This window comes from Pinus tabuliformis, chromosome J (genome assembly GCF_031772625.1).
Source record: "Pinus tabuliformis cultivar Carrire ecotype Pingquan chromosome J, CPIR1, whole genome shotgun sequence".
Taxonomy (NCBI): domain Eukaryota; kingdom Viridiplantae; phylum Streptophyta; class Pinopsida; order Pinales; family Pinaceae; genus Pinus; species Pinus tabuliformis.
The window spans coordinates 1267628806-1267651228 of NC_142295.1; the positions used below are offsets into that span (position 1 = coordinate 1267628806).

General features: G+C 43.3%; 1 protein-coding gene across 7 annotated transcripts in view; it reads left to right on the plus strand.

Annotated features, from left to right (window-relative positions):
• The window catches only part of LOC149231870 (long chain acyl-CoA synthetase 9, chloroplastic-like), a 298899-nt gene that overhangs the window by 149336 nt on the left and 127140 nt on the right, over nt 1–22423 (plus strand). The window lies entirely within an intron of this gene.

Consider the following 22423-nt stretch of genomic DNA (forward strand, 5'->3'; position numbering starts at 1 on the left):
AACAACTTAAGAAGTCCCTGGGAATTCAAGAGGAAGAACTACTTGAAGAGTTGCAAAACATTCATATTCTTGACTAAAACCCTGCGCACCAAGCTTTCTTGCTTACTGTGGCTATCAATGAACTCTTCTTACACAATTGTATGTTCGACTTCAGTGCTTCTGCTAATATCATGCCTTTGATTGTTATGAAGCAATTGGGTCTCAACATCACTCAGCCATATAAAAGGGTGTGTGGTTTTAATTCCAAGCCCGTGGAAGTGGAGGGTATCATCAAAGACCTTAAGGCTTCTTTAGCTAGAAATCCTGATATATCCCTCATGGATATTATTGTTATTGATATTCCTAGCGTCTGGGGGATTTTGTTATCCCGAAAATAGGGAGCTACTGTTGGGGGTACGTTCAAATGGACCTATCATACGTAACCATCCTGCAATCCGATGGCACCCCTTTTATCCTTTATTGGGAACTTACTTACTTACCGCATGTGATCAAGCCTGGACCATACTATGAAACATGCGAGAGTGAGAAACCTTCCCATTTTCTCGTTACCCAAGAAATCCGAATCCTCAAGCGACCAATCTCTCAAATGAGCAAAACTAAGAAACAATATAAGGTTGGGGACTTGGTCTTGGTTGATAAAGATCACATATCTGTCAGGATTCATGAAAGGTCAGGGATGACTATTACTACATTGCCAAACTGAGCGGTGAACTTTGGCCTAAGCTGGTTAAATTAAGTCGTACCACCTCCTTCCTTGAGACTTGACGTTGTATCATATGCATGGTAGAGTAGGATGCATTATATACTAATTTTTGCATTAGGAATAACATGATATGATATTTCTCATGGTAGATAGGCGCATATCTGCATATTTTATTTTATGTTGGTTTTATGGCCTAACATATAGCATGTGCGATCATGAGACATCGCGAAAGCATGTTTCACTGTGTTTTTCCATCTATTATATGTGTAGGTGACAGGTCTACGGTAACAAAGAGATTACTAGAGTTCTCGTGACCTCCCGTTCGAGTAGCTTTGCCCACTTTTTTGAGAGATCACGTCCCAGTTGGATCCAAATGTTACCCACCATTTTGTCAGTAATATCCCTAGGAGAATTTTTTTCTCCAAGATGGTCCTCAGCCGGAAGCCAACAACCCCTTGTAGCCAACAACTAGCTCATTGTGCCATTTCTCTTCCACATGAGGCAGCCATGTGGTCCCTTGCCCATTAGCAATGATCATGTGTTTAGAAGTGGGCCTCCCAACCCTGAAGGTATGCCTTGTCATTTCGAAATTGAGTATTGTAGTTTGCTTATCAAGGTCACTTCTTGGCATGGATTAATGGGGGGATTTGGCGGAAAAAATGGACTAGGTTTGTGCTCTTGTCCCCTAGACCCCTTTTAGGTATTAACCTTGGGTTCTAGTCTTGTGGGATCTCTTTTATAGACCATTTGGATCTAGGGATGGTATTTCATGAGAAACCCCAATTTTGGTTGGTGGTCCCGCTCCCTTATCCACTTATGTTATCCTCTTTCCATTCCTTATTACCCCATTCATCATTTCTTGCACTTGGGTCCACATTCCTCCACTAGGTCCACATAGGGTTAGCATGCCCCTTCCCCTTACCCACACTTTGGGTCATGGCCTGGAATGAAGCCCGAAGTTTGATGCAGCTAAAAAGAAAGATAAAAGAATACATGGCCACATTCAATAGGAAAATGTATCGCGAAATGCAAAGAATGGTCGGGACAAACACATTTAACACGTGGGAAAAAACCAATACATGAGGTCTACGCCATCATCATGGCCATCACCATGGTTCCTATAGGTTCTATAAACCTCCTCCATCATATAGGAATCCATGATTGTCCCAACCCCTGGTGGGAAAAGAGCCGCCCCACCTTAAAAGGGGGTATTCACTATTATATCTTATACATCATGGTCTCACCCCTTGAGCCCAGAGTACTTAATCAAAGAAAATCATAAAAAGAAGGGTGCAAAAATCAAGGTCAGGGCACCTCATGTACCACGATTGCTCCCTCCTATACATTATAAACCCAAGTTTGGGATTCCCTCTTATTAGTTACCCTTGTTCCCCAACATGTGACCCAGGGTTGCCCCTTCTCATCCCCTACTTCATTCACCTATTTGTTACATGCCACCACCTTTTGAAGGATGTACGTTGAATATATCATCCCCTTTAGAAGTAGAAACCACCTAATAGGATTATTGGTTAACCCCATTTGGAGCATAGGAGACATTGGCACATCCTGAAGCCCATTATGGAAGGCAGCGATTATGAAGTCCTCGCCTGTGGTCCATGATTTGGTAAGATCATTTACTTGATTTCTTTAATGACTTGTTGTACTGGAAGGCTAGGGGACGCATTGGATATTATGTAGGATTGCAGATGGTCTCCATTTTAGGTTTGGTCTCTCTATTCGAGGTTCTAGTCCTTCAGAGGGTTACATTGGCACTTGTAGAGTGTGCGTTGGCAACCATGGGCCTCCACAACAACAGACAACACTCCATGGATCCCCACAACCATTAAAAGATTACTCGTGGTTCACTTATTGGACGAGGAAGATGCACCTGATCCATCATGCCCAGGTGGCCCTAGATTTACACCACACACTTGGCAGATGATCCACCCCTTACACGATGATGTGACACCACCTACACCATTATCCTAGCCCTTGCGGGTGATCGACAGGAATCTTCGATTTGTTTGGAGACCCATGAGGACACTTGTGTGGCTCCACATGTCATTTGGAGCGCCACAGGTTATTACAAGGGGCCAACCCCTTGTCCACTGCTTTTGATGGTCTTGTTTTTCATTGTGGCACCCATGGACCTCATTAGGCCTCTTAGAGGGCCCTATGACATGCATAGATTATTATTTGACCTCTTGAGAGGCTTATTTTTTCATTTATGAGCTAGTTTGGTGGGCTTGTCACCAAAAGTTGAATTATTAGAACATTATTTTATTTTTGGGGCTTATGTAGGCCAAGGAGGCTAATTCTAACTCCAAGTTGTGTATAAATACAAGTGAGACGAGCTTATTTGCTTATCATCACTTTGGATTGGGCCTTTTCTCTCTCTTGAGATTTTCACACTTTTTTTAGAGGATAAATTGGAGCTTTATGGATGAATTTTGATGTGTGGATATTGGTCTATCTTTTCTTGGAGCTTCTCTCTTGTCAATTGTGAATGGTTGGATATATTCTGTTACATGTAAGTACATGCTTTTAATGTTATTTTTGTTTTACTTTTTCATATACATTGGACTGAGATTTTTGCTATTCCAAGGCTAATTGCTTCATGCATTATTGCTTAAAATTATGGAATTTTGTCTCTATTATAGCATCTCTCAATGTATGGGCCATGTAATATCAACGAAATCTCCTAGGGGTAATTCTGTCAAAGAATTTGACTTTGATAAGCCATTCCCTTTGTGCATTAAAGTGTAAAAGCTGCAATATTGCTTCAACTTGACCTAGAAGGCTAGCAAAGTGGTCTTGAGGCCTCCTTGACTGGGAACCAAGAAATCCTACTCATATTCATCATAGACTCCATTCTCCCAAAGACTAAGGCACTAATCTACCAAAAGGTGGTCACCAAAGATCACATTTCTTCACTTTCTTCCATGTCTAGCTAAGTTGGGGAACTTAGGGCATCAATTTCCCGGCAAGCTAGCCCTTCAAAAAGTTCGATCTCCTAGGGTATCTTGCGCTGGTGTTTCCTCAAGGTCCCCTCCAATTTGGAAGCCATTTTGACAGTGGAGTTGGGAGAAAAGCCAAGCCCTAGTTTCAAAATCAAACTTTGCCTTAACATCCCCAAGGCTATTACCTCATAAGATCAAATCAACACGTTCAAGTGAAAATTCTTTCTTTTATCCTTTCCCCACCTTGTCTAGGGTAAGAATATTGTTGGTTTGCTATACTCATTCCCCCCATCCTAGACCAGGTCCACTTGGTCCCATTCCTTTGAAAATTCAATTCTTCAATAACCATCCGCGATACCAATTACAATAAGGATTTTAGGGATTGGGAAGTTTCTTCATAAGTCATATCTCATAAACCTTACCCTTGAATCCCCCTTTCCTTTCCCTATGAGACATCATACTTTGCTTAAGAAGCAAACAAGCCTTCTCCTTCTAACTTTTCTGGGAAAGGGATTGTTTGGGTCACTCCACATCATTTTCATTGACTTATCCTTCATTGGTGACTCGAAAATATACCGGGTCTCCTCCCATCGGTGAAAGTCTGTAAATTGAAGGGAGCCTTACTTGAGGTGGCAGTGGGCTAAGTCTCCATTTGTTGCCCCATGCCTAACATTTGCCCTTTAGGTCCACCACTAGTTTGAGCGGTAACATGGCCCTCTGGAGGGCTAGGACCTCGTATAGGGAGACCAAGCCCCAAATGGAGACCCACATGCAATCTTGCATAATCATTAGAGCAATCAAGTTATAAAGCTTAGAAGTGCTAGGATCAATGGGGCACTTCTTGGTGGCATGCCTTTCCATAGTGGGCTTTGGCATGTACAAGTATCTCCAGGCTTAATAAGGGGGTTAACCAATGACCCTATTAGGTGGTTTCAACCTCTAAAGGGGGTGACATGTCCAGGGTATGTTCCTCAAGTGGTAGGTGGCAAGTGATATAATATTGGAATGGAGTAGGGATCAGGGGAATCATCCAGACCACATGTCAAGGTGCAAGAGTAGCTATAATAAGGGAAGCCCACACCTGGGTATATGAGTGTAGGAGGGAGAAAATCGTGGTACATGAGTTACCCCGACCTTTGTTTCTCCACCCTTCTTCATATGCCTTTTACTTTTGATTGATTTTTCATTATAATTCCTTGGGGCTCCAGGGGATGGAGAGCATGATGTGTAATATATAGCAGTGGATACCCCCTTGAGGTGGGGTAATTCATCACCCACTAGGGGTTGGGACAATTATGGGTTCCTTAATGATGGAGGGGGCTCATCTATGGCCCATAGGGACCTGGGTGATCGCCATGGATAAGGGATTAGCTCATGTTTGGATTTTGCCCACGTGCTAAATTTGTATGTCCCAACCATATTTTGCATTTTGTGGTAGATTTCCTATTGAGAGTGGCCAAATTATGCTTTTTATTTTCTTTTTAACTGTATCAACCTCCAGGGCATCGTTCCAGGCCTGACTTAAGGTGTAGAAAAGGGAAGGGAGAGGCTAACACTGTGTGGACCCAGTGGAAACATGTGGACCCGAATAGGAAAAGAGATAAATGGGGGCTAAAATGAGTGGAAGGGGAGCAATGTAACTGGTATTGAGAAGTGGGACCATGCACCAAAATCAAGATTTCCCATGTAGTTCCATTCCTAAAGCAAATGGGCAGTTAAGGAGATCCCACACGACTAGGATATAAGGGTAACTACGAAATTGGACAGTGGAGACAAATATACAAACCTAACCCACTCTTTTTGCCAAATCCTTCCACCAATTCATGCCTAGAAGTGCTCATGACAAGTATGGAAAACTACTCAACTATACCAATGAAAAGCCATACCTTTGGGGTTGGGAGGCCCACCTTCAAACATACATTCATAATAGATGGGCGAGGGACCACATGGCTGGCTCAGGTGGCGGAGAAAATGGCACATCGAGCTATTTGGGGGCTGCAAGGGGCTATTGGCTGTTGCCTAAGGGCCATCTAGGAGAAATTTTTTCTCCTATGTGTACTACCCAAATGTGGTGGGTAATAGGGCCAACCTCTGAAATTGTGATTTTTAGATGCTACTACATCACACTTGGCACCTTGTAGCATCAACGCTTAGCATTTAGAGCACTCTCATGCATGATGTCAACCCTAGAGGCCTCATGGCTCACGTGTGTGGGATTTTATATGCATTTATGTCAAAGCTAGTTGTGTTGGCTTGTAACCCAAGTGTTTCATTGTAATTTTACTTGTTAGTAGGGGATTTTAGGCAAAATTAGAACTTATCCTAATATAAATGGAGTAATTCATCATCATCGCTTGTGACAATTCAACCTCTCTTGGAAAATTTTGGCTTTCTTGTACATTTGGAGAGCTGTGATCTATGGAGCATTTCGTGTATTGGAGCTATATTCTTATGTTTGGAGAAGTTGCGTTGGGTCAATAATTGGATTGTTCATGCATATTTTCGGTACCTGCATCAATCATCAGTCTTCTCACCCACCTTGCAAAAGCACATGAATGAAAATGGCCTTTCGATCAAAGGGTACTTTATTTATTTTGCAATTGGGTGCTTGTAATTGTTTGTGTTTGTGCTTTTGGCATTGATTGTGGGGTGACCTGGAAGAAGGAGGTGTATTGGACTGTGATCTTGTTTCCTTAGCCTAAATGGGGGGTTAATCTTTGACCTTATTCCAGTGGGACCTCCCCTGATGGTCGAATGGGTATAGGAGGGGCACTACTTGGGAAGCTCTAATTAACATAGCCCGTTCCTTCTATCCCTATTCCATACTTACCACTTTCCATCTTACATTATAAGCCCTATATTCCACCTCCATTCTTCGGTTTCAACAGACTATTGGCTCTTTGGGATTTGGCACCCATACATTCTCATAACTGGGTAGGGCCCAAAATTTGGTCTTGGGAGGTTGATGCAGCTAAAAGAAAAGGAAAAAGCATATATTGGCCACAAGAAAAATAAAAGAAAGAATATTAAAATGCAAAAGATGGCTGGGACATACACATTAGCACGTGGGAAAAAGCCTAGCATGAGCTCTACCTCACCCCTTATAGTCATCACCCGGTTTCTTAGCACCATATTTCTCCCACACATCATGAAAGGAACTCTTGCATGTCCCAACCCTGATGGGCTATGAACTACCTCATCATTGAGGGGTAATACAATTGCTATACATCATACAAATTAAACTCTAGCCCTTTGAGCTACAAGTAGTAATACATAGAAAAAAAAATCAAGAAAAAGTTAAGGGCGCACAAGAGAGGTGGGAAAACAAAGGCTGGGTTGGTAACTCATGAATCCACAATTTCTCTCTACTCACATCTGTACACCCAGGTTGTGGATCCCCATCATGCTAGTCCCATCGACCATGGCACTTGGCCATGAAGTCTTTTCCCCTTCGTTACCCTCATTATTCGCATGACACTTGTTGATTGAAGGGTGGACTAAGGAAATGTCATACCTTAGGGGCTGGAAATTTCTAATAGGGTTGTCCTTTAACCACTCACACTTGGGGAGGTAACACCACTGTGAGTTCAAAGCCCCAAATCTAGAAGCGAATCTTTGTTTGAAGTGTCAAAATGCCCATTACATTCAAGCTTGGTCCACTTAGATGCAAAAATGATTATTGTACTTGATGATTTGTTGCTTTCTCTTGACTTTATGATGTGATTGTTAGGTGGTTCTTGTTACCACTCAATTTAGCAGGGGTCATAGGAGGGGTTCCTAAGGGACTACTACTTGATCAAGTGGCAACAATGGGACAAGGACCCATTGTCACCTCAGTCAATGCCCCCTACTTTTTACGAACTTTCACCGATAGGAGGAGTCTCGATATAAGGAGACCACGAGAAGAATAAGTCAATGATAGGGTGTATAATGATCTCTAAAGCCCATTCACAAGAGAGACTCAAATAATAGGGCTTCCTTGCTTTAGAAGCAAGGTGAAGGGCTCTTTAAGAAAGGCTAAAGGGAGGCTCAGATCTAGGGATTAGAGATATTATTTTTTAAAAGATGTCCTAGACTTGAGACTCTTTAAAGAACAAGGTTCCTCAAGTGGCCTTGTGAGATAAAGAGTGATGAAGAAACAAGACCACAAGGGGGCCTTAGGAAGATCCAAACTTGACCTAGGTTTAGGATGATCTTCCAACGATGTGATTAAGTTAGGAAAGGATGAGAAGAAAGGTCACTTAAAGATGAACTTCCTTTGAGTTTTTGAGTGAGAAATGACCCTTTATAAGCCACTAACCAAAGCAACCTAAGGAAAATGGTGTTGGAGCTAGGGCTTAGGTTTCTCCAAATTTGATCATGGGAATGACTTGAAATTTTGTGGAGACCTAGAGGACACCCCAACACAACTATGGACCAACTTTCACTTGATTTGAACCAACCTAATGCATTTCACACTAGGCCCTAGGAGGCTATTAGGGTTAGGGCATAAAATTGTAAAGGGGAAAAATAAAGTTTTAGGGGTTGATCACCAAGGGTTAGGATCAATGCCTAGCCTATTGGGATAAATGGAGTCAAGATGTATTCTAGTTTGAAAACTTTACTCAATCAAGGAGTCCTATTGCAACTTCTCTTAGCCCTAAAAGGCAGCAACTAGGCCACAAAGGAGTTTACATTTCTTTTTAGATAATTTGATGACTTTTCAAGGTAACAATGGAGAAAATCCACCCCTAGGAACATTCATTCACAATACCATGACATGTAACATATGCAATACTTCAAGAATCCAAATTTTCATAAATTTGTTTCACATTTAGGGCACATTCATATTCATGAAAGAAATTCCATACATTAATCATGTGAAAAGGGAGAGATATAACATCAATATAACACTTACAAGGTAGAGAGAGTATATCCAAACATCAAAATAACAAAAGCAAAGATCCAAGATTTAAAAGACAAGAATCCAAACATTGAAATGCATTAATTATCCTCCAATTCATCCACAATAGCAGGTCCAAAGTCTTTTATAGAGAACTAATCCAATCCAAGTGATGATGAGAGATCAGATGATCCTCTCTTATGTTTATATGATCCTCTAAGGGATTCAAATGGCTAAATTTTGCCTAGTAATGGCCCTAATAATAAATAATGTGCAATATAACAATACTTTGATGACAAGCCCATCAAATAGCTCTACGTTAAGAATAATTGGCCTCTCCGTTAAGAATAAGAGGGTCGAAGTGATAGAAAAGTAGCTAGAAGGGCCGTTGAAAAGCGAACTGAAGTCCCTCATGTGCCATAATGAATAGGAGGGCTCCAATAACTGTGATGAAGGGGGTGGCCCTTTGATCTCCAAGCAAATGACTTGTGGTGTCCCAAGTGGTTGTGGGGCACAAAGAACATCCTCATGGGTCTCCAATTGAATCAAACATGCATGTGTTCCATCTATAGGCAATGACGCAAGCCCTCCCTTGTCTCCCTAGGTGGGACAAAACCCCGTTTGGGCTCTGGATCATCTGCCAAGTGTGTAGCTGGCTGGGCAATGTGGTCCAGGTGCATCATCATCATCGAATAAATGGGACATGAGCAAGAAATGAATGGTGCTGAAGGATCCCATGGCGTGGCTATCTGCTCTCTGCTATAGTGGAGGCCCATGGGTGTCAATGCTCACCCTACAAGTGCCATTAAGACCCTCTGGAGGGCTTGGACCCTGTATAGGGAGACCAAGCCCCCAAATGAAGACCCACCTGTAATCTTGTATAAGATCCAATGCATCTCCTCACCTTCCAGCACAACAGTTCATTAGTGCAATTGAGTAAATGAGCTTACAAATCATGGAACCAAGTGGACACTTCATAGTGGCATGCCCTTCCATAATGGGCTTTAGAATGTATAGGTGTTCCCAGGTGCAAGAAAGAGGTTAATCAAGGACCCTATTAGGTGGTTTCAACCTCCAAGGGAGTGACAGGTCCATGGTACATCCCTCAAATGATAGGTGGCATTTGACATAATGATGGAATGGATGGGGGCATCAGGGGAGGCTCCAAGCCACATGCCATGGTACAAGGGCAACAATAATGAGAAAATCCCACACATGGGTGTATAGATGAAGGAGGGAGCAATTGTGGTACATGGGTTACCTCGACGTTTGTTTTTCCACCTTTCCTCATATGCCTTTTGCCTTTTATTGATTTTTATTTTATAATTGCTCGGGGCTCCAAGGAATGAGAGCATGATGTGTAAGATATAACAGTGATTTCCCTTTCAAGGTTGGGCAGTTCATCGCCCACCAAGGGTTGGGACAATCATGGGTTCCTTAATGATGCAAGGCGATCATATCGGGGTAGAGCTCATGATGGCCATCATGATAAGGGGTAGAGCTCATGTTGGCCTTTGTTCACGTGCAAAATTTGTATATCTCGGCCATCTTTTGTATTTTATGGTGCATTTCCCATTGAGAGTGGCCAAATTATGCTTTTTACTTTCTTTTTAGCTGCATCAACCTCTAGGGCATCGTTTCTAGGCCCGACTCGTGTGAACAAAGGAAGGAGAGGCTAACTCCTTATGGAGCCATGGGCAAATGTGGACCCAAATGGGAAATATGTGGAAAGGGGCTATAATGAGCAAAGGGAAGTGATGTATGTGGTCTCGAGAAGCGGGAAGTAGCCAAAATCAGGGTTTTTCATGTAGTGCCATTCCTAAAGCTAGTAGCCAATAGAGGAGATTCCATGAGACTAGGATACAAGGCTAACCAACAAATTGGACAAGGGGACAAGAGTATTGATGAAGCCCGTTCTTTTGTCCAAATCTCCCCACTAATCCATGTCTAGATGTGTCCATAATAAGTAAGTGAAAATACCCAATTACATAATGAAAAGCCATACCTTCAGGATTGGAAAGCCCACCTTCAAATATATAATTATGATAGAATGGGTGAGGGAACATAATGGCTGGCTCAGGTGGCGAAGATGGTGGCACATCGAGCTATCTGGTGACTGCAAGGGGCTGTTGGCTGTCGAGCCCCTTGCCTCCCCGCCCAACATCCTTTGCACTGCTGCATCTGTATTGCTGCCTATGGCCCTGGCATTGCCATTGCTACATCTGTACGACAACTCCCTCTACATCTGTGCTGCTGTTGGTCCTTTCTCCCAACACTGCATCTGCACTGCAACCCCCTCTCATCATGATGCATCGTGCTACTGCATGCTGCTATTGCACTACAACTCAGTTTCTGAGAAGTAAGTAACTGATCCACCCAACTACTGACATCCTTGTCTGGCTAGAAACACTCCCAATGTTGAAGCTCTCTCTACCGCTAACAAGTGCTCCTTCTACCGACCTCTGTGCTACTGCAACAACTTCCTGCATCTCGCACTGTTGCACACCTGTCTGTGCCATCCTCCACTAGTGCAACACTCTCCGTGCCTCTCGCACTGTTGCAGCCTATTAGCCTCGCGCTACCCGGGGACTCCTGCACTATAGCACTCTTCGCCACTTCATCCGCCTCTGTCTCTACCGACATCTGCCAGTCTTGCTACTCTCTCTTCGGGGCTCCTGTAGCAAGGTATAATCCAAGAAGTTGGGTATCTCAAGGATCTTGCCCCTCATCGCCTGTAGTCCTCCTATCTACAGCTCGATGTCTCCCCACCTCTTCTCTATAGGTACATGAGCATTCATGGCACAATCATCATCCTCGACCATCTCCTCTCCTCTTTTGGACTCCTCTGAGTCTCTACTTCCCTCTTGGAAGTTCTCCCTTCGACTCTCTCTGAGTGTCTACTTCCCTTCTGGAAGTTCTTAGCTAAACTCCCTCCGAGTCTTGATTTCCCTTTTGGAAATCCTCTTGCCAATCTTCAAGTTGCACCTCTTCGATCTTCTATGCACTTGCAACACTGATTCAGATTCCTTGGCTAGAAATCCGCCTCGATGGCAACTTGCTCTACCTTGGTTTTGCCCTGTTAGGTACTGTTCTGCCCACAACACCCCACCAGCTTTGCTCCTGCAAACTGCCCACAGCTTCCTATGCCCTAGTTACTGAAGGACTGAGTGTCTAGGTTATGCGCAATCCCAGCACTGGCAAAACAACTCCCTCATCCAACTGTGTCAACCCTCCTGTTCTTTGCGTGGCTCTGTGTGAACCTCTTTCTGCCCTCCTCAGCCTCTACGCTGGCCTCTCTTTGGCCCGGACCGATGACATCAACTCTTCTTCTGTCGCTTTTTGCCGGACCGATGACGTCAACTATTCTTCTGTCGCTTTTTGCAAGGATCAACTTCTGTCACTCGGTACAACTGATTCTACTGCAAATGCTCTGCTTAGCTGATGCCTTCAGCTCTCCTGTGATCTGCAACCACGCTCTGATACCATGTTGAATTTTCTAAGTCTATCCGTTAGAAATTTAATCTGTATCCTTCTGGTTTATTTCTTCTACTTGTTAAATTTGAACAAGTTATTTAAAACATATAAATAACAAAATAAACACAATATAGTCTCAACATCTACAGATCAATCGCTGAAAGAAAAAAACACACGAGTGACACTGTTATTTTTAGACAAATGTCCCCAGAAAAACCCAATGCTGGAAAACCGGTGTAGCTACTCTAAGGGTTTATTATTATGCAGTATTTCCTTGAGTACAATTGGGTGCCAAACTGGCTCACCCGACAGAGAAAAACAACCAGCGGTAATACCTCCCTATTCGGAAACAGGTTTTTAGAAAACCTGTCCCACGAAACCCTCTCCAGCAACTCTGAAGCACTGTGTCAGCCTCTTGCTGCTCTGCGTCAGCCTCTTGTTGCTTTGCGTCAGCCTTAGGACCTTCTGTGTCAGCCCTTTGAGGCACTACACAACCTCTGGGACCCTCTACATCTCTGCTGGGATCTGCGTGGCTTGCTCTGGCTGCTGCTTCTTGCTCTCTGCCTCTGCACTTGGTCTCTCGACACTATCTCTGCCTCTGCACTTGGTCCCTCGACACTATCTCTGCCTCTTTGTCTAGTACTCACCGCCCCTCGCTGTTGATCACTGATTCGACTTTGCTTAGCAACCCTGCTCTAGCAAATCGAATGACTGATTACTCTGGTGTGTTTTCCAACTTTCCCTCAAGCCTCCTCTTATACTTTTCTTGTTGGTCCTTCAACGATCAAGATTAAATCTCTAATCAACGACTAAGATTAGATTTGGCTTGATCCATGACTTTTGGAACCTTCTAACCCAGTTTTATATTAATACCCATTAATATTTTATTTTTCCTAAGTTTAGACTTAGGAACTCCATTAAAAATATTAATTATTTTAATATCTCCCAAATTGGGTACAATTTGTCCAAACCATTTCTGGGTCTTGGAGATCTCATGTGCTTTAGCCTCTCCATCAATTTTCATGGCTACAACACATCCGATGCTACCCCAAATCAACAAATGAGCCCTAAGCCTCCTTCTTATACTTTTTTCATTGAGACTTCAATGGTCGAGATTAAGTCTCTAATCAACGACTAAGATTAAAACTTGACTTGATCCGCTTTCTAGAACATTTTCACCCATATTTTAATTAATACACATTAATACTTTAATCTTCCTAAGTTTAGACTTAGGAACCCATTTAAAAATATTAATTATTTTAATAAAATACAATCCGGGTGGAATTTCAGCAAACAATTTCTGGATTCTTTAGAACTCATGTGCCTTAGCCTCTCCACCAATTTTCATGGCTAGAGCACATCCGATGCTACCAAAAACTAACACTCCGTCTTAGCGAGGAATGTGCTCTAGCAACAATGTCCAAATTTATGCTGCTTTGTCTCTGAAGTATCTCCTTTTCGCACTGTCGCTGCCACCAACACTGTGCTGCTGTTGCTATTGTACTGTTGCTCATGACACTGCCACTAACACTGCTGCATCTATACTTCAACTCCCTCTGCATCTATACTACAACTCCCTCTACATCTGCTGCTGACACTGCCACTGCTAACTTGGCACTGTGTCACTTTCCAATTGCTGCTGTTCAACAACGGAAAAACATCCCAAATTTTTGAACTAACTATGTTCAGCATAATACCTTGTGAATGTTGGAATCAGACTGCTACTAGTCTCTGACACTCTGAATCTTCTGCGTTGTTGCTGACTTCTGCACTGTGCCATCTGCATTGCTGCGAACCTTGCTCTGCGCTGATCAGTATCTTGTCTTAGGCTACTGCGTCTGTGTCTCCAACCAACCCACTGGATCATTTGACACTAAGTCCATCTCGCTACTGCTGAATCTTGGACTCCCATAGCAAGGAATTGATCCAAGAGGTGGGTTCCTCAAGGATCCTGCCCACATGTAGTCCTCTCGACTACAGTTCTATATCGCCCCACTTCCCTCCTGGAGATGCGTGGGCACTCGTGGCAAACTCATCTTCGTCAATTTTTGCTAGATTAGCCTTAGCATCATGTTTCTCATCCTTATCCTTTTGCTTCAAAGGACACTAGGATGCAAAGTGGCCCTTCTCGCCACATCTGAAACATTTCACCTTTGAAATGTCCTTCTTCCGCTTCTGCTTCTGCTGCCCCTTTGATGCTAGGGCAACGCTCTCCTCTTCCTCCTTGGTCTTCATGCCACTCCCACTGCTGCCATTGAGGTTGACCTTAACCAGATCTCTCTTTAATTCTTCCTGTCGAAGTGCTACCCACATCTCCTGCCATGAAGGTAGTCTTTCCCTGCCCAAAATACTTTGGACGAAGACTTGCCATTCATCCGAGATTCCATTAAGGGCCGTCCTTACCATCGCAGTAGACTGAGGAGTAGACCCCACTTCAACAAGCTGGTCTCTGGCATCATGAAGATGTTGAAGATAGGAGTCAACCCCTTCTCCCTACTGCATCAATGTCTTCTGCAAATTTTGTTCTAAGTACATCTTCCGCTGTTCGGAAGAACTTCATACAGTGAAGACAAAGCTTCCCACATTTCTCGGGCTGTATCTTTGCCCTGCAAGTGTGAGACCACTTGATCTCGAATACCATCGAGTATGAACCTCTTCACCTTTCTATGCTCGACCTTGTACTTCTTCTTCTGATCATTGTCCGCGGGAACAACCACAACTCTCTTGATGTAAACTTCGAGATCATACTCCTCCAGAACAACTAAGATTCTGGTCTTCCATATGACATAGTTGGAAGCTCCTTCCAACCTGTCCTGATCTCCGAGCCCATGTGTGTTGAAGTTTCTAAGTTTACTTAGTTAGAAACCCTCGATGCACTTTATCTGATTTATTCCTACCTACTTGTTATTTTACTTAACAAGTTATTTACAATCTAAATACTGAAACTAAACACTAGTGCATGCTCAACATATTACAGATCAACAACTAAAGAAAACATAAACAATCACACCATATGACACCTTTATTTTTGGACCAATGTCCTTGGAAAAACCCAATGTGGGAAAACCGGTGTAGCTATCTGAGGGTTTTCTTATTTAGCAATATCATAGTACAATCTGGGTGCTGAAACTGGCCTACTAAACAAAGAATTTCCTTGGCAGTAATACCTATGAGTTTCTGTCAAATCTCCTGGCTGAAACCTTGGATAATCCTTCCGACAACTACTCAACACCAATCTGCCCCAGAAACCCCAGCGTCAACCTCTCTCTGGACTGCGTCAGCCCCTCTCTACCTCACGCTAGCCCTACGTCACCCCGGATGGGTCTGCGTTAGCCTTAGGAGGCCCTGTGTCAACCCTCTGACCCTCTGCGTCAGCAACGCTAGCCTCTCTGAGGCTCTGTGCAACTCCTAGCTGCCTCTGTGTGGCCCTACGTGAGCCCTGGATGGCTCTGCGTCACTCTCCTCGGCTACTACACTGCTTTCCTGACACTATCTCTACCTCTCTGTCTCTCTGTACTCAAATGCCCTCAGTTGCATCTCCAGATCACTAATTCTATCTCTCCTAGCAAACCCCGCTCTAGAGAATAGAATAACTGATCACTCTGGTGTTTTCTCCAAGTGACCCTCAAGCCTCCTCTTATACTTTTCCTATTGACATATGAATGACCGAGATTAAGTCCCTAATCAATGACTAAGATTAGATCTGGCTTGATCCATGTCTTTTGGACCATTCTAACATAGATTCATATTAATACACATTAATATACTCCATTAAAAATATTAATTATTTTAATATCTCCTGATCTGTTTAGAATCTGCCCAAACCCTTTGTGTACTGGAGATCTCATGTGCCCCAACCTCTCCACCAAATTTCGTGGCTAAAGCACATTCGATACTACCCCAAATCAACACTCCCTCTTAACAAGGACTGTGCTCTAGCAATACTCCTTACTGAGTATTACACTGATCATTTGGCATTGGTACCTGTGTTGATGCTAGGCCTTCCTTCCCAACATCCTCTGCACTGTTGCATCTTGTATTTCTGCCCATGGTTTTGCCATTACCACTGCTGCATCTGTACGACAGCTCCCTTTGCATCTGTGCTGCTGCTGGTCCTTTCTCCCAGCACTGCATCCGCATTGCACCTCCTATCATCATGCTAATCTTACTGCCCACTGCTGCACTGCAATTCAGTTACTGAGAAGTAAGTAACTAATCTTCCAATCTGACCTCCGTGTTGGGCTAGAGACACCCACTGATGCTGAAGCTCCCTCTGTCGCTGACAAGTGCTCCCTCTCTAACCTCTGCCTGCTGCAACAACTACCTGCCTCTTGCACCGTTGCACACCTCTCTGTGCCATCCTGCATTGGTGCAACACTCCCATGCCTCTCGCACCGTTGCACACCTCTCTGTGCCATCCTGCGTTGGTGCAACACTCCTGTGCCTCTCGCACTGCTGTAGCCTGCTAGGCTCGAGCTATCTCGGGACTCCTGCACTGTAGCTCTCTCTACTGCTCCATCCGCATCCATCTCTACCCACATCAGCTAGTCCTCCTACTCCTCGTCAGGGCTCTCGTAGCAAGGTCTAATCCAAGAGGCTGCGTACCTCGAGGATCCTGCCCCTCATTGCCTGTAGTCCACTTGATACAGCGTGATGTCTCCCCACTTCCTCCCTAGTGGTGCATGTGCACTCATGGCACAATCATCGTCTGTCAAAACTTCCATCTCTGCCCGTGCTGGCGCTGTCTTTGTCTCGGAAGACTCTCCCTTACTCTTCTTCCTCGGACATTGGGTCACATAATGACCCAGCTCCCCACAGTGGAAGCACTTGATCTTGGAGAGATCTTTCTTCTTCAGCTTCTCTTGCTTTCCCTCAGATGCTAGGGCCACATCTTCCTCCTCCTGCTTGACTTTGATCCCCTTGTTACTGCTACTCGTCTTTGACTGGCGTCTGATCTCTTCCTAGCAAAGAGCTGCCCACATCTCGTCCCAAGGTGGGAGAGTCCCTTTGCCTAATATACTCTGGGCAAATACCTCCCAGTCTTCTGAGACAACGTTCAGGGCTGTCCTCACCATCAACTCCTGATCCGTTGTCGCCTCTATAACAGTTAACTGATCTCGGATCTCATTCAGTCCTTTGTGGAAGGTGTCAATCGGTTCTCCCTTCTTCATCTGATACGACCTCAACTGATTGTCAAGCAGCATTCTTCTCTACACAGAAGTATGCTGGTATAACTTCTTGAGAGCTTCCCACATCTCAAATGTCGTTTCCTTCTCGGCTATGTGTGGTACTACATGATGCTTGACCCTGTCAAGGATGATGCTCTTGGCCCTCACCATTGCCTCCTCGTACTTGTCATTATCATTGGGGTCGACTGGGATAACTATTACCTTTAAGGCGAAGTTCTTGACACGATTCTTGTCAAGTACGGATAAGATTTTGGCCTTCCAGACTGCGAAGTTCGATGCTTCGTCCAGTCTATCCTGGTCTCTTACTCCATGTAGTGCCATGATGCTCCTCTACTTCCCTCCTGGAAGTTCTCTGTTCGACTTCTCTGAGTCTCTACTTCCCGTCTGGAAGTTCGCTTCTAGACTCCCTCTGAGTCCTAATTTCCCTCCTGGAAATCCTTCTGCCGCTATCGAGAAGCCCCTACTCTGATTGTCTTGTGCAACCGCACCACTGATCCGGGTTCCTCAGCTAGAAACCCTCGGTAGCAACTCCTCTGGCCTTGCTCTGTTAGGTACTGTTCTGACTACTGTACCTCACCAGCTCCACTCTGCAATATTCCCGCTGCCTGCTAAACCGCAGCAACTTGAAGGTGAGAGATCTTAGGCTTTGCCTAATCCCAGTACCAGCAACCTGGCCTCCTTAGTAATCTGCATCAGCCTTCTGAGCTACTACATGGCTCTGCGTGAGGCTCCCTTTGCTTTCCTTAGCCTCTACTCTGCCTCTTCTTGGCTCACCCTTGATGATCCAGTGCTTGCGTCACCCTTTCCTTGTCACTGCTCTGCTAGAAACAACTTCTGTCACCTTGGGACAACTGTTTTCTGCTACTATTGCTCCGCTTGGCTGATGTCTTTTAGTCCTCCTGTGATCTACAATCATGCTTTGATACCATGTTGAAGTTTTTAAGTTTACTTAGTTAGAAACCCTCCATGCACTTTATCTTATTTATTCCTACCTACTTGTTATTTTACTTAACAAGTTATTTACAATGTAAATACTGAAAATAAACACTAGTGCATGCTCAACATATTACAGATTAACAACTAAAGAAAATAGAAACAATCACACCATATGACACCATTATTTTTGGACCAATGTCCCTGGAAAAACCCAATGTGGGAAAAACGGTGCATCTATTCGAGGGTTTTCTTATTAAGCAATATCAGAGTGCAATCTGGGTGCTGAAACTGGCCTACCCAATAGAGAATTTCTTTGGCAGTAATACCTCTGAGTTCCTGTCAAATCTCCTGGCTGAAACCCCGGATAATCCTTCCGGCAGCTACTTAGCACCAATCTGCCCCAAAAACCCCAGCGTCAGCCTCTCTCTGGACTGCATCAGCCCCTCTCTGCCTCATGCTAGCCCTGCATCACCCCGGATGGGTCTGCGTCAGCCTTAGGAGGCCCTGCGTCAACCCTCTGTTCCTCTGCATCAGCAATGCTGGCCTTTTTGAGGCTTTGCGCAGCTCCTGGCTTCCTTTGTGTGGCCCTGCGTGAGCCTTGGTTGTCTTTGCGTCACTCTCACTGGCTACTGCGTTGCTTTCCCGACACTATCTCAGCTTCTCTGTCTCTCTGCACTCAATTTCCCCTCAGTTGCATCTCCCAATCACTAATTTTATCTCTCTTAGCAAACCCCGCTCTAGAGAATAGAATAATTGATCACTCTGGTATCTTCTCCAAGTGACCCTCAAGCCTCCTCTTATACTTTTCTTGTTGACATATGAATGACCGAGATTAAGTCCCTAATCAATGGCTAAGATTAGATTTGGCTTGATCCATGTCTTTTGGACCATTTTAACACAGATTCATATTAATACACATTTTTCCCTAAGTTTAGACTTAGGAACTCCATTAAAAATATTAATTAATTTAATATCTCCTGATCTGTTTAGAATCTGCCCAAACCCTTTCTGGGTATTGGAGATCTCATGTGCCCCAACCTATCGACCGAATTTCGTGGCTAGAGCACATCCGATGCTACCCCAAATCAATAATGTGATGCCATCTCGCCCAGACTGTCGAATTGGCTCCTCTGGTCATTGCGTAGCACTGGTCTGCTGTCCGGCAAGGGAAAAAATTCGAACTTTTGGCGAGAAAAGTCCTCTGAGGAGAAAATTTTCTCTTCTATGTGTCTTCACTCTTTTCCGACGGATTTCTGCCCTAGCAGAAATTGTGCCCTTCATGCACCACACTAAGACTCTGCGTCACTCCCTTTGCCTCTACAAGCTCACGAACCGGAAATTGTACCTCTCTGTTGACTCTCTCAGAGAGAGATTTCCTCGAAATCTCTGCTTTCCTGGCAAGGATTGCACAATCCCTTCAAGGGGATTCAAATTGCTACCAAATGTATCTATTGGCCTCTCTGCTCAACAATAGATTTGCTCTTCTTGTTTCAAAATCAATGCTTCTTACAATGTGAAAATTCCTACACTCAAGGAACCCCTACTATAGCAAAACTGAATTTACTTCTCCTACTTGTGTTTAATATACATTAAAAAATACTGAAGCAAATTACTTCTGTAACCTGCACCAATTTAATTTGATTACATGAAACAAGAAACTAAGCAAAGAACAAGATACATAGGACACAGTTATTTTTGGACAAAATAGTCCCCGAAAAAACCCATTGCAGGAAAAACGGTGCAACAACTCTGAGGGTTTTATATTACTAAGTAGTAGTTCTGAATACAATGCTGGATGCCCTCTCGACAATCCAATTACAGAGAAAAATATAATGGTGGAAAACTGAGTGAGATTACCTCACTTCAATCGACAGTATCTGGCTGATCTGGCAACAGAATTGGCTAACCTCGGCTATCTTTGCGCTAGCCCTGTGTCAGTCTTAAAATCTCTGCGTCAGCTCTGCGCTGTCTCTTCCGCCTCTTGGAGCTTCTGCGTCAACTTCTCCTGACTTTTCCGGCAACTCCCCGACAGTTTTGGATTTCTGCGTGAAGGCAACTTTCTCCTTTGTGCTGGTCCTTCTGGCTCTCCGTCAAGCCTGGGTGGGCCTTGAATGGCCCAACGTCAATCCCTCTAGGTACTACGCTGCCTCCACTAGTGGCTCTCCGCCTCTTTGCCCAGTATTCCCGAACTATCCTTGCCCCTCTACGGCAGAATGATCACTTCTTTTCAATTTCTTAATTTTCTAGCCCCAGAAATCGAACTGTATATCAATTCGTTCTCTTCGTGTTTTTCTAAATGAACCCCAAGCCTCCTTATACTTTTCTCGTTGAGACTTCAATGACCGAGATTAAGTCTCTAATCAATGGCTAAGATTAAAACTTGACTTGATCTGCTTTCTAGAACATTTTCACCCATATTCTGATTAATACCCATTAATACTTTAATTTTCCCAAGTTTAGACTTAGGAACCCCATTAAAAATATTAATTATTTTAATAAGATACAATCCGGGTGGAATTTCACCAAATAGTTTCTGAGTTCTTTAGAACTCATGTGCCTTAGCCTCTCCACCAATTTTCATGGCTAGTGCACATCTGGTGCTACCAAAAACTAACATCATAGTGGTCAATGGTGGAATGTCACTCAACCCTTTCATAAATTGCCCGACATTGTTCAGAATTGGAAAATGTAAGGGCTGTGCGTAATAGTATGTAGTATAGCTTGTTCTTCTTTCAAGCTTGAAGCAACTACAAATGTTAATAATGAATTCTAAATTTTTAATATATTTGTTGCCATCCCTAACTCATAGTCCTTTGAAAAATTTGGAGGTGTGCTCTAGCCATTCTAGGGATGCAGTGCCCCTATCCTCGTGATTCCCCCGTCTCGAAAATCAGTGCAGCATAGACCTGAGCTTTAGAGTTCCAATATAGGAACTAGTCATAGGTGGACAAACTTGTCTAGGGATGTCAATGTTACTCTAATCTTCTCGTTATCATCATGATTTGGTACATCTGAGAGTAAGGTTCGATTTTATTAGTCCAAATCGTACCTTCCGAATCACGTTCTTCATTGAATTTGGGAACTTTAATTTCTATTTTATTCGTAAAAGTGCTAAATTGTCCTCCTGTGCCACTCATGGTGGTGTAGCTTGTATCTGTGATGCTTGTGGATGATGAATTGCCTATTGACACATTACCTATTATTAGTTCCTCTATTCTCTTCTCAATGATTCCAACGTTCCCATGGCTAAAATGTTGAATTGAAAACGTTACATAGGCTTTTAAGTTTTAAGTATAGGGCATGCCTGGAATGTTTAGTTCTGAGTTGTCTATGGGAGAATGAATCATTAGGCAATTGTTGCATCCATGCTACTCTTTAATCTCTTAGCCTTGAGATGGTGTCAAGTTATCACTAAAAACTGGAAGGTATTGAATGAATGCATGGTAAAAAGTTCCAATGTCACCATGCAAAATCCATCTCACTTCAGATTAGTGCTTGCTAGCCACAAGGTGGGATGCCTTTTTATTGGAAATAGAAAAGTATGTGACTGTAGCCTTTAAAACACTTCAAATATGCAAAAAATATACCTGTTGCAATGTTAAAAAATAGTTCATATTTCTGCAACTAAACACTTGGTACAGCAATTACTATCCAAATTTGCTCTTAAGAATTTCAAGTAAGTTTAAATATCATGCGAATCTGCACTAATTTACTTCATAGCTGTAAGTATAAAATTAAAAGCTCAGAGATTTAACTCCTTACTTTTACTTGTTTTTGATAAGTATTTTAAATCAAATGGGCATGAAGACAAAGAAGAAGAGAATTGATTGGTGATATACTTGGGGTCAATCAATTCAGCGAGCTCCACATCAATCAATCAAATTCATTCATAGACAGGAATTGGTTGCCAAAAGAATGTTGTCTTTACTCCAGAGTTGTCAATATAAAGTCTTAAGATGTCAGTTTCACTCCATAAGCATTCGAGGGGATGAACCATTGCTTCTAACATGACAATGTCACATGAACATGAAAATGTTCTTCTAAAATGTTCATGTTCTCCAAGTTTGAATTAATCAAAATTGGAAAAGCTAATGCACAAAAATAAAATAAAAGCATGGAAAAAGGGAAGTCCAAGTCAAACTAGAAGAATGCAGTTGCCATTTATTTTGGACAGTCATATTCGCATTTACTCACTCAACTGCCCAGCCTAGTTTGGGTAATCAGAACCGCATCTGTTGGTCCCAGATTTACCCAGCGAGATGCTCTCAGTCCTTGATAC